Source organism: Mauremys reevesii, linkage group 13 (genome assembly GCF_016161935.1).
Source record: "Mauremys reevesii isolate NIE-2019 linkage group 13, ASM1616193v1, whole genome shotgun sequence".
NCBI lineage: Eukaryota > Metazoa > Chordata > Testudines > Geoemydidae > Mauremys > Mauremys reevesii.
In genome coordinates, this window is record NC_052635.1 from 14,817,000 (window position 1) to 14,829,485 (window position 12,486).

The 12,486-nt window shown below is 46.9% G+C and overlaps 1 long non-coding RNA gene across 1 annotated transcript; it reads right to left on the reverse strand.

Moving 5' to 3' along the window:
• Positions 1–10,438: 10,438 nt before the first annotated feature.
• LOC120380989 lies at positions 10,439–12,237 on the reverse strand. Its single transcript, XR_005587906.1, has 2 exons — positions 11,946–12,237; positions 10,439–10,548 (listed from the first exon to the last, which is right to left on the reverse strand). It is a non-coding gene; the product is annotated as an uncharacterized LOC120380989 (long non-coding RNA).
• Positions 12,238–12,486: the final 249 nt, after the last annotated feature.

Here is a 12,486-nt window from a genome sequence, read left to right on the forward strand (position 1 = left end):
CTGCTCCGTGACTGAGCACTGGATCTGCAAACAGCAGTGCTAGCTGAGTCCCAGAATCCACAACAGGAATGGGAGGGGTGGGGGGTGTCACACAGCCTGCCCCACATGGGACAGCTTAGGAGCTATCTCTATAGCAGTGATTCTCAGACTACCGCTAGCGAGGTGCAAGAAGCTTTTCAATGTGTCTCCTGCAGCTCTGCAGCACACGCTATTGAAACATGGTGATTTAATTATTAGCAGATCTAAGTTATTAACCAATGTGGATGCTTTTACTATGTTATTAACCCATTAAGTTATCAACTTGCACTAAACTACTAACTTATTTGTTGTGAGAATAATAGATATAGATAAAAAACGAAATATTTCCCATCATAATGTTTAAATATGAATAGTACTATAGGAAATGAAACAATCAATTCACCTACTGTGGCTCTTTAGCATAATGGTGATGGCTAATTCAGCTCCTGAGCCGCTGAGGTCCATGTATCACTGCTCTACGTGCTGGGCAGCTATTGCAGCGAGCTGAGCTATGGGACAGGATCATGGAAAGCAGAGGTGGAGAAGCTGACTGGCACTGGACCGTCTAATCCATGCAGGAGTTTTCTGGTACCATCCTGGCACATCTTTACATCACTTGTGCCCAGAACCTTTTCGGTATGTGTGTTTTTACAGCATCAGCCCACTTCATGCCAGATTCTGGGAGCAGGGCCTGCCTCTGGCTCAGAGCTGAACTTTGTTTTATATCAGCAAAGTCTTGACCATTACCTTAGCTCAGGCCTTAGGTCTCAGACCGGGCCTTTGATACAAGGACTTTTCTTTCAGGACCTCATCTTACTACATTCCCCCACTTTTTGTCTTTTTATGGGGAGGATGTTTTCCCATCATCCCAGAAAATCATAATGCGTGGAGTAAAGAGAACCCAGTGGGCTAAACATTATTATGTGGTTACCTTATTTTACCATCCATACACTCATGCCCCATCTGTCCCTTAGTCGGCACATTCCCGTGCGACTGATAGACAAATTTTATTATCCAATTATTATTAGTCCCTTATGGTGGGCCTGGGAATGTTAGTTTCGGGACCTCGACTGAGTTGTGGGGTCTGTGCTTGTGTGTTGTTAACTTCACTGAATGGTATGAGATGGCCTTTGCTGGTATTTGTTAGTCCACACTTGGGGCTTTGTTAAGAAAAAAAATCTAAATTTTATAAATAAAATAAATATATGGATATATATAAATGAATATATGTTGTGATTACTATGTGGCTGATAAATGATCATATGTCATATATGACGGGGGCTTATATGCTGTATATGTTAGAAGTATATGCTTTAACACCTTACTCCTTAAAATGATTATTCATTGCCACAGCGGTACTGATTCACATTCGCATCCCCTTCTTCACTCAGTACTGTAGCTTAGTTTTCTTGGTTTGACATAACATGTAAGAGCACATTCTCATGAGAATAACAATTGTTAGGGCGTGGACTCCCATTAGGATTACGCTAAGGGTTCGGACCACTGGATGTAAAGTCACATCCTCCAGAATTGCCCACCAGAGTCTTTCCACCTCTCTTTGTACATTTTCTATTTCATTCATTTGCTGCTGGATCAATTAAGTTATTTGTATTAGAGGTTCCTTGGTTCTCGCCACCAAATCATGTCTATCCAACTGCAAGTGTTCCACTGGGGGGAACAGCTCAATCAGTAAGTCTTGTAAGTGTTCATGTGGAATGATCATTTCAATGACAGTACTGCCTTTGCTTGTTGGCCAGGAGGCCTGGGCTCCTATTTGGTATTCTGCTGGTAACAAGTATGCAGAATCCAGCATCACTTGTAGGGCAAATGTTGCCAGCTATGGAAAAAATTATGAAAACCTATAGCACAGATCCCATCCTGAATTTGTACTACCTCATTAACCAGTTTTTTTTGTCCTAGTTAAGCCCAACCTTTTCTTGTGTTATTAATATCAATTGTGGCGTAGCACTCACACAGTCACAGAGGAGTAATGCTGGACATATGGCTTGTTTACAAGCGTCCCCACACTATTTGCCTAATATACCTTAACTGGCTCCTGCAGCCGTCTAGGAACTGCCATCATGAGATATACGCTTTTGCCGTCCGCATTGTCCAATCTTGGAACCCTATTAAAATTTAGAAAATTGTAGAAAGACAGGTGTAATATGGTTTATGCCTCGTTGCTGTATTTGTTTCAAGATGTTTGTGAGGTTTAATATCCATGGCCAATTCTAAAGTTGCAACTGCAACAAACTTTGCTGTACAATTTTGATTACTCTATTGCCATAGGCCATGCAAGTAACTGCCAATGAAACATCATTATTTTTTCGTGCTGTTGATGAGGGACAGAATGGTAGTATTCAGGTGGCCAGGGCCGGCTCTAGGTTTTTTGCTGACCCAAGCAAAAAAAAATTTAGCTGCCCCTCGTCCCAGCCCTGGGCTCCCCCTGCACCCTCCTGCTGCCCCAGCCCTGGGCTTTCCCCCCCACCAGTGCCCCCCCACACACCTCCTGCCACCCCAGCCCTGGGGTCTCCCCCCTACCCGTACCCTCCTTCCGCCACAGCCCTGGGTCACTGGAAACTTGCTCCCAGGGTGGGTCATTTTGGATGTGCACAGAACACAAACCGGATTGGGTCCCATATGGTTACAGAACTGCAGTAAAGTGGAACAATTTTCAGCTTGTGTGATTGGAGGATATCTGGATGCATATTATAAGACTGTCCTCCATAAATGAGGAAAAGTTGAGGTGCCTTTATTATTCTTTTGTTCCACTCTTTGTTTCTATGGGGAATTTGCCAATGCAATATCACTGTCTTCCTTTTAAACAAACAAACAAACAAAAGGCAACGGCTATTGAAAATAGCAATTCCAGTCCTAATAACTGCTGGGAAGCATTTCTTGCTCAATTTTATCCTAGTTTTTCTACAGCAAGTTACAGTGGATCAGTATACTTGATTTGGGAGAAAAGAAGTAGCAACTGCCCAAACTAAGCTTGAGCACTCCTGAATTTTGAGGTGTTCAAATCTGGAAGGCAGGTGCTGGAGTGGGGGTGGAGGGGGAGCTGTGGGCTCTGCAGGGGAGCACGGCAGCGTGTATGCAGCAGCGTGTCTGGCGCTGCGCTGAGCCAGACATGCTCGTCTGAGTGGCACGGTAATGGGGCTGGGGGGTTGGAGAAGAGGTCAGGGATTCGGGGGGGGGGGCGTCAAGGGACAGGCAGTGGTTGGATAGGCATGGGAGTCCCAGGGGTTTGTCAGGGGACAGGTAGGGGGTGAGGTCCTAGGGGAAGTTGGGGAGGGTCTCAGGAGGGGGCAGTTGGGGACAAGGAGAAGGGAGGTTTAGGTGGGGCTGGGGTCCCAAGGGGCAGTTAGGGGCAGGGGTCCTGGGTTGGGGCAATCAGGAGACAAGGACCAGCGGCGCTTAGATAGGGGGTGGGGTCCTGGGGGGCAGTTAGGGGCAGGGGTCCCGGCAGGGGGTGATCAGGGGACAGGGAGCGGGGGGGTTTGGATGGGTTGGGGTTTCTGTGGGGGGCAGTCGGAGGGAGTGGATGGTGGTGGTGGGGGGGAGCTTCCCTCCCCATGGAGTGTCCTGTTTTTTGAATGTTAAAGTCTGGTCTCCCTACTATTCACAGCACGCTGCCGCATGAGGTCCCCCTCCTTCCTTCCCAGTTGGTAGTGGCCAAGGGAATGCTGGGAAATGTAGTTCTTTCCCTGCTCCAGGGCTCTATAGGCAGGGAGCTAACCAAGGAACTACAGCTCCCAGAGCCCCCTGTTGGTTCTCAGCTTCCCTGCTGCCCCGGCAAATGGGCTGCCCCAAGCAGGTGCTTGCTTTGCTGGTGCCTAGAGCCACCCCTGCTTGTTCTTGACAAATCCATCTTGGTTCTTACTTATCACCTATTATCCTCTAGCTTTTAATAAATTGGTAGATTAATCATTTTTTCCAGTATCTTTTTGGGTATTAAAGTTATCCTGTCCCATCTTTACTTCCCTGAGAACCTTTTTTTTTGAAGTTTGTCCTTGTTATGAACCTCACCCACCCTCCATGAGTTCTGGAAGATTATCGCTAATGGTTCAGAGATTGCTTCAGCTAGTTTCTTAAGTACTCTAGGGTGAATTTCATCCGGCCCTGCAGAGTTGCATAGATCTCACTTAGTAAATATTCTGTATCTATTATTTCCCTATTCTGGCCAGTGTTCCTTCCCTCTCATTAAGATTAACCAGTGTGAAGTATCTGTTCACAACTAACCTTTTAAATCCTGCATTCAGTAAAACTGAAGAGGTGCCCATACTGAGTGGCTGGTTGCTAACATAATGGTCAAAGATGTCAGTGTCCTGGGGTTGTTAATGTGTCTTGCTTTAAGCAGTCATCTAAGGTGGTGCAGCTGTAATGCCGAAGTCACATTCTGAGCAGTAGCTCTTCTTAACAGAAACAAACCAAAGAACAGATCTTCATCCAGCTCACAGTGTGGCTCCCTATGCATGAGTTGGTGCTATCCAAGTCTCAGCTGTGACCTTAGCTCTTGTCTGCAGCTGTCATCTTGGAGACACAGACAGAACATCAGTCCCGTTCCAGGTGGTGCCGTAGTAACAGGGTTAACACAGGAAGAAGATGGAAGAGGCGGCTAATGACTATCCGTGCTTGATGGTGTCAGAGAGCGGGATGTGGGTGGTCAGGTCTAGTGGTCAGAGCAGGACCTGCAGCCAAGAACCAGAGCTGTGGGTCAGAGCCAGGAGCCAAATGCCAGCGCCAAGGGTCAGAGCCAGGGGCAGGAGCCAGAAGTCGGAACCCAGGGTCAGAATCGGGGTCGGAGCCGAAGCTGGAGATGAGGAATCAGAGCTGAGGGTCAAAACCAGGTTACCTGGAGAGAGACAAGGCAGGAGCTGGGCTGGACCAAGGCTGGAGCTACCATAGCTGTGGGCAAAAGCTTTGAGCAGCTACTGAACTGCCACTGCTGGGCTTAAGAGCCTCTCTACCGACCCTTCCCACCAATCAGGCAGCTTGGTACAGGCTACCTGAGCTCGTTAGGTTGCCTGGAGACTGGCTCTGCTGCAGGCCCTGATTCCCGACAGATGGTCCTTGTTGATGGTCCCATATGGCAGGTGCTTCAAGAGAGGGACTCCTCAGGACTTGGGGCTCTCCAGTCCTCCCATCCTGGTGTCCATGAGCTCAAGGTGAAGAGAGACAAAGAAATACACGCAAGCTCCTCTTCCTAGGATCACTCTCATGTGTGGGTCTTACCAGGTCCCCTTTTCTTGTGGCCCCTCCTAGAAGAACAGCTCTGGTCCAATCAGTGTCACATATGTGCTTCTTCCAAATAGATCAACCTTCCACTGAGGAAAAACACTACACACACAAGTGGGTTTTGCCCATATAAAGTCAATTTCTACTCAGTGACTTCCTCTTTCTCAGGTGTTTCCTGGTGGATACCCCTGTCCTGTCTGGATTGTGGTGAGCAGTGTGGTGTGGTTCACCTGCCTTATTTCCTCCTCTGTCTGCTTTAGAACAACACATTCCCTGTGGCTAAAGAATGTTTTTCCTCTCCTGTTTGCCATTGCCCAGTGGAGTCTATCATAGAATCATAGAATCCCCCTGGGTAAGAACATAGGGACGGATGGGAGAGAGATCCTGGAGGCCAAATTTAGGCTCCATGGTAACATTTTTTGAAACACTTCCAGTTCCACACATATGGCCAGTTAGACAGGCAGAAATGCAGGGTCTCAATGCATGAATGAGCCGATGGCTTAGGGACAAGGGTAAGATTTATTTGGAACTGCAGAACCTTTTGGGAAAGGGGAGTCTATTCAGGCAGGATGGGCTCCACCTAAACCAAAATGGAACCACATTGCTGGCACTTAAAATTAAAGAAGTCATAAAGCAGTTTTTAAACTAAGGGCTGAGGGAAAGCCAACATGGACCTAGGGGTTACGGTGGATGAAAAGCTGAATATGAGTCAACAGTGTGGCCTTGTTGCCAAGAAGGCTCATGGCATTTTGGGTTGTATAAGTAGGGGCATTTCCAGCTGATCGAAGGACGTGATCATTCCCCTTTATTCAGCACGGGTGAGGCCTCATTTGGAGTACTGTGTCCAGTTTGGGGCCCACACTACAAGAAGGATACGAATAAATTGGAGAGAGTCCAGCGGAGGGCAACAAAAATGATTAGGGGGCTGGAGCACATGACTTATGAGGAGAGGCTGAGGGAACTGAGATTGTTTAGCTTACAGAAGAGAAGAATGAGGGGGGATTTGATAGCTGCTTTCAACTACCTGAAAGGGGTTCCAAAGAGGATGGATCTAGACTGTTCTCAGTGGTAGAAGATGACAGAACAAGGAGTAATGGTCTCAAGTTGCAGAGGAGGTTTGGGTTGGACATTAGGAAAACCTTTTTCACTAGTAGGGTGGTGAAGAACTGGAATGGGTTACCTAGGGAGGTGGTGGAATCTCGTTCCTTAGAGGTTTTTAAGGTCAGGCTTGACAAAGCCCTGGCTGGGATGATTTAGTTGGGTTTAGTCCTGCTTTGAGCAGGGGGTTGGACTAGATACCTCCTGAGGACCCTTCAAACTCTGAGATTCTATGATTCTATGATTCTATTCTATGTGTGGAGGAGCATGTGGTTTGGACAGAGACATCCCTTAGGGGCAGATCTATTAATGGAGATTCTCTATGTCCTAGTAAGGAGGTGGCTAAGGAGAGGATGGAAGATGATAAAATACAGGTAGGCTCTGATGAGAAACAGTCAAATAAAAAAGAGTCCCATTCAATTACATCATGTAATGGCAGAGAGCTAAAAAGTGACAAGTTTTTAAAGTGCTCATATACCAATGCTAGAAGTCTAAACAATAAGATAGGTGAACTAGAGTATGTTGTATTACATGAGGGTATGGATATAATAGGCATCACAGTAACTTGGTGGAATGAGGATAATCAACGCGACACAGTAATACCAAGTTACAAAATATATCGGAAGGACAGAACAGGAAATGCTGGTGAGGGTGTGGCAATAGAAAGCGTTAAGTCAAATGAAGTAAAAATCTTAAATGAACCAAACTGTCTGATGGAATCTCTATGGATAGTAATTCCATGCACAAATAATAATATAGCAGTAGGGATATACAACCGACCACCTGACCAGGATGGTGATAGTGACCGTGAAATGCTCAGGGAGATTAGAGCGTCTATAACAATCAAAAAGTCAGTAATAATGGGGGATTTCAACTAGCCCCATATTGACTGGGCACATGTCACCTCAGGACGGGATGCAGAGATAAAGTTTCTTGACACCTTAAATGTCTGTTTCTTGGAGCAGCTAGTCCTGGAACCCACAAGAGGAGAGACAATTCTTGATTTAGTCCTAAGTGGAGCACAGGATCTGGTCCAAGAGGTGAATATAGCTGAACCCCTGGTAATAGCGACCATAGTATAATTAAATTTAACATCTCCGGGTGGGGGGAACGCCACAGCAGCCCACCACAGGAGCATTTAATTTCAGCTAGGGAACTACACAAAAATGAGGAAGTTAGTTAAAGAGAAATTAAAAGGTACAGTGCTGAAACTGGAATCACTACAAGCTGCATGGAAACTTTTTAAAGACACTTGAATAGAGGCTCAATTTAAATGCACACCTCAAATTAAAAAATATACTAAGAGAACCAAAAAAGTACCACCATGGCTAACAAGAAAGTGAAAGAAGCAGTGAGAGGCAAAAAGGGCTCCTATAAAAGGTGGAAGTTTTGGCGAGTGGGGTGCAGGGGAGGGAAAGGGCAAAGGCAGGTTAAAGAAGCAGTTGTTGGACTTTCACACCGCAAGGGGAGAAACTGAGGCAAAGGACACTGCCCAGTATATTCTGGGATAGGAGTTTTCTCATGGTTAAGGCTACAATTATGTCATGGAGGTCACGGACATGAAGCCTTTCCCCTCCAATTAGCTCTGTCCCCCAATAATCCCCACCCCACAACTGACCAGGGGGCAAGGAGATCCCTAGCCTGATGGGGGAGGAAGGCCATGGAGCGCCCCTCCCCCCCCACATGTGCACTGGGCCGTACCTGGAGAGGCTCCGATGCCCAGGCCTGCGGGGCTTGGCCATGATGCTGATCTTCTTGATGCCATGGAAGGGGGCAGCATGGGGCACAGTGGTGTGGGCAGGGAAGGCCGTCTCCACCACCATGCATCTCTGGCTCCCCACTCTTCAAAGCTCAGAGGCTGGTGTAGGACTCCTTGGTCTCCAGGCTCTATGCCGCTAGGGCCCATGGGCCACATTCATGGCAGTGCTGGCAGCAATCTCCAGCTTCTGCTGCACCTGGATCACCATGACCAGGAGTGGGGTGGGTCAGAGATGGGAGGTGACTGTTCTACTCTACTCAGAGCAGGAGAACCGTGTCCAGGTTTGGGTGCTGCACTTCAAGAAGTGGTGGTGGGAGAGGCTGGCCGCCCTGAGTGTGCACCTGTGGATTGGTTGGGATTGTAGTCGGGGCAGGGAGCCTCTCCTGTTTCTTGCCCAAGCGCAGCCATGCTTCAATTTTTTGCAGAGCAAGCCTGAGTATGTCTCCTTGAGCTAGAAGTTACCCCTAGGCATACACTACATTGGTGTAACGTGCAATTTCCTCTGCTCCCTCCAGTGCTCACGTTGCACCAACTGAGCCTCAATCCAGATTCTCTGAAACACCCTGAGATTTACTGAGCCAGATTCCTGGGGCTGGCTGAGATGGGCTCATCTGAGATGGGCTCAGTATGAGACTAGAGCGTGGAGGGGTCCCAGATGGCTTTTCACCACTTTCACAGCTACTGAATCCTAGGGAATAACTATGGATCAGTCTGGTTAAATCTATTTCTGAGGTGTTCACCCATATATGCTGAGCTAATATATTACATGATCAATAGGTATGATTCAAATCACCTATATTAATATGGATAGTATGTGCTGGGAAACCCTTCCGTCTGTATAGATGTAGTTGTGAAATCCTCGCTTCTGTATTGATTTGTATGTTTATTTGCATGGTCTCTGTCTGGTTCTGTGATTGTTTCTGTCTGCTGTATAATTAATTTGGCTGGGTGTAAACTAATTAAAGTGGTGGGATATAATTGGTTAGCTAATCATGTTACAGTATGTTAGGATTGGTTTGCTAAATTTTAGTAGAATGATTGGTTAAGGTATAGCTGTGAATATCACTATATAAATTAGGGGCAAACAGGAAGTAAGTTGGGATTCGAAAATAAGGAAAAGGAACTTGAATTTAAGCTTGCTGGAAGTTCACCCCGATAAACGTTGAATTGTTTGCACCTTTGGACTTTGGGTATTGTTGCATCTCGCCGGATGGGTAACAAAGTGACTCAGAGCCTGGGCACCCCAAGAAAGCTGCACACATACCCCTGTAACCTGCTTTCCCTCCTCCAGGTGCCTCTTTATCTTAGCCAACCCTCAAATATGTTCAAACCATGTTCAAATATGTTAAGGACTGTTATAAAGAGGACCCCGATCAACTGTTCTCCATGTGCACCAGACGTAGGAGAAGTAGGAATCAGCTTAATCTGCAGCAAGGGAGATTTAGGTTAGATATTAGGAAAAACTCTCTCACTATAAAGATAGTTAAGTTCTGGAATAGGCTTCAAAGGGAGGTTGAGGAATCTCATCCTTGGAGGCTTTAAAGAATCCATTGGACAAAGAGCTGTCAGGGACGGTCTAAGTATAGTGCTGGATGGGATGATAGTTCTAGGACCCTTCCAGCCCTACATTTCTAGGCCTCTCTGAATTGTGGAGTTGAACTGGTGAACCCCTCAGTGAACTGCCCCATCAGCCTTCACCCAGCTCTAGTCCAATGTGAATTATTAACAAAATGAGCTGGTCCACGATATGGAGACACCACAAGACCAGTGAGCACAGCAGGACATACCCTGTCAGAGATACCCAATGACAGTCGTTCCCTTGTAGTGCAGTGGGGGAAGCTAGGGAATCCAATGGTTCCTCTCCGCTAAAGTCTTGCAGTACACAAACAGGGACTTGGCTTAGAAAAGCAGAGATGCCTTCCCTCACACACTATTACAGGCACCGAGCCTAAGGCTGTAAGTAAACAGACGCTGTTCACAGATAGCCTTCTGACCCAGAAACAGGCTAGACAGGAGGGAGGATAACTCGCCAGAACACAGTCCATCCCACTTACAACCCAGAATTCATCAGCAACACTGAATGCCCAGAAAAACAAAGATGAGAATATGATTAAGAACCAGACCCCAGGTCACTAACTACAGGGATTAGATCTAGCTTTGTGGGGACTGCGGAAGAGTGGTAAGAGACCCTAGAGAGGTGCTGAGCTGAGGTCTTCGTCCAGCTCCATGGAGAAAGGGTAAGGGAGGAAGCCCCCGCATCGTGGTTACAGTGGACATTGAGGAAGCCCCAATTTCTCTGAAAGACAAAATCAGGCCTCTGAGCAATTGAAACAGATACTTCAAACAGTTTAGTAGGAAATATGTACACAGTATATACAAAATCTGCAGCTGGGTTATTTACAGACGACCTTGTTTGTGAGATACATGGCCAGCACCTGAAAAAGAAATGTGAAGAGTCATCAGTATTTGTCCAGTGCCCCTTAATACACATAAACAGAGTGCAGAATACTAGGGAATAACAATACGAGAACATGGACTGGGAATAAGCTGCTGGATACGGTATAGAAAACAATCACCAAAACAGGAAACACTACAAGATTAGGGGAACCCATATTACTTAATAGAGTCACTTTTGAATTAGCAGAAGTGTCAATTCACAAGGGGTCTCTACTGGTTTCCTTCCAATATTCAACTGTTACAGGAACATTGTCTCCCCATTGAGAACTATAAGCAATAACACCCCAGACTCCCTCTGCCTTTCGCCCTCCTCTGCAAACTGCTGCCTGGTGAATCCTCACAAGCCCTGCACCCAAGGGGACAGTAAACTGGAGAATGAGGTGGTGATGGAGACTAGAAACCTGACCATTAAGTGACCTTTTGATAGGAGGTGAAGGATCATAGTAGCTAACTTTGGAGGATGAGTTATATCTGCTGAGCCCCTTCTCTGAAGGGCAGAGCATCCTTATCTCCCAATAACATCAGTGGGAGTTTGAGAACACTCGGCAACTCATAGGCTTGGGCAAGACAAATACAAAGGCCTTGGGTGACTAAAGTTAAGCACTAAAATCTGCAGGTAGAAGCCTAAATACTCATTATAGCCACCTGCAGAGGTGCTGATTAGGGCACTTAAATCTCTATCAGCTTTATGGTGTTTCAAATAGATATTTGAAAAACAAGGGGACTGATGTTTAAAGGCATATTTGGCCTTTTGTTGCCATCAGACAACTTTATGCCAGGTGAGTGGGTTTTCCAAACCCGGATACCTGAACTCAGACTCCTAACAACCATGGGTAGGTGCATCAATAGGGGTGGGATTAGTTGTAAAGTCACCCTTTTGCTGCCCTATGTTGCAGTGGAGCAGGGCAAAGTAGCCATAAAGCTGCCCTAAGAGGCAGCTAGGAATTCCCCAGCATGTGCAAATCCCTAACACCCAGAGAACCAGCATATAGAGTGTACAGTCAGTGTAGCTGGCTGTATGTCACCAACTCCTAGCTTCCCACCCAAGTATATGGGGGGTGAGCTGGGAACAGAAGCTGGCACACACAGTGTGCGTTGTGCTACAGCTCTCTCCAGTGCAGCAATGGCTGTTACAAGACAGCATAATTTAGAACAACCCAGAGCTCAGCTGTATTTGTGGATCTGGGCCAGTACTTGGCTGTTACTATAGTAATGACCCCTGAGCAAGCAGTATAATGTACATGCTTCTCACCGAGCTTGTCCAGAGGCTGCATGTCCATCAGAATGACTAGATGTCCTGATGTGTAATAAAAACGCTTGAGTAATAAAAATCAACCCAGGCTACTTTACAGGGCCTGATCCTTCTCTCACTTACAGCATCTGAGCAGTAGGACAACGGCGAATACTGCCCAGTAGTATAGTTGCCTCTGTCGTGTTCCAATTTTGGGTAGCGGGAGCGAGGAGTATAAGGGCCCTACTGTCAATCAAAACTTAACCCCATCCCTTGACCCAATAAGCCCTGCCCACCGGTCATCAGAAGCCCCACCCCATGGGGGTATTACTTCTGGGGGCAAGGCAGACACATGACCGGAAGCAAGGTGTGTCATGTGACCCCTCTAAGAACTCCTTCCACTATACCAATCAGGATAGATTTTGCCCCGATAGGAACGCCCTGAGAGAAGATTTAACCAGCCAGGGGGAGTTCCGGGGTTTGTGTGACCCCTCTAAGAACTCCTCTCACTGCCTTCTACCAATCGGGAGGGGCTTCAGCCACTAGAGACCACCCTGAGAGGAGATTAGACCAATTGAGGGGAATTCTGGGGCTGGGTGACCATCCAGAAGTGGTTCGTGTGAATCCTCTAGGAACTCTTCCCACCACCCTCTACCAGTCGCGATGGGTTTCGGCTGCAGAGGAC